The sequence below is a fragment of the Anopheles funestus genome, assembly GCF_943734845.2.
Source record: "Anopheles funestus chromosome X unlocalized genomic scaffold, idAnoFuneDA-416_04 X_unloc_22, whole genome shotgun sequence".
NCBI lineage: Eukaryota > Metazoa > Arthropoda > Insecta > Diptera > Culicidae > Anopheles > Anopheles funestus.
Window position 1 is genome coordinate 564,657 of NW_026045146.1, and position 344 is coordinate 565,000.

At 48.5% G+C, this 344-nt stretch overlaps 1 non-coding gene across 1 annotated transcript in view; it reads left to right on the forward strand.

Moving 5' to 3' along the window:
• Positions 1-205: 205 nt before the first annotated feature.
• Positions 206-344, forward strand: part of LOC125773135 (5.8S ribosomal RNA) — a 158-nt gene continuing 19 nt past the window's right edge. Inside the window, exon 1 of the ribosomal RNA XR_007419912.1 lies at positions 206-344. This exon is cut by the window's right edge and continues 19 nt beyond it. This is a non-coding gene — a ribosomal RNA (5.8S ribosomal RNA).

Genomic DNA, 344 nt, shown 5'->3' on the forward strand with positions numbered 1-344 from the left:
CGTCAGGTTAACCGATGTGCTAAGAGAGTTGTTCCTGGGCCTTCAAAGTGACTTCAAAACTATCTTAGCGAATGGTGGCCATGGGCGTAGACATGAGCCACAAGTCACAAGGCCTGGGACTATTGGGTAATAAAGACAACTTAGTCAGAAAGTTAGTCTTTGGACGTACCACCGGGATTGTGTTACATTGGGAACCTTACTATAAAACCCTAGGCAGGGGATCACTCGGCTCATGGATCGATGAAGACCGCAGCTAAATGCGCGTCACAATGTGAACTGCAGGACACATGAACACCGATAAGTTGAACGCATATTGCGCGTCGGACGATTAAACCCGGCCGATG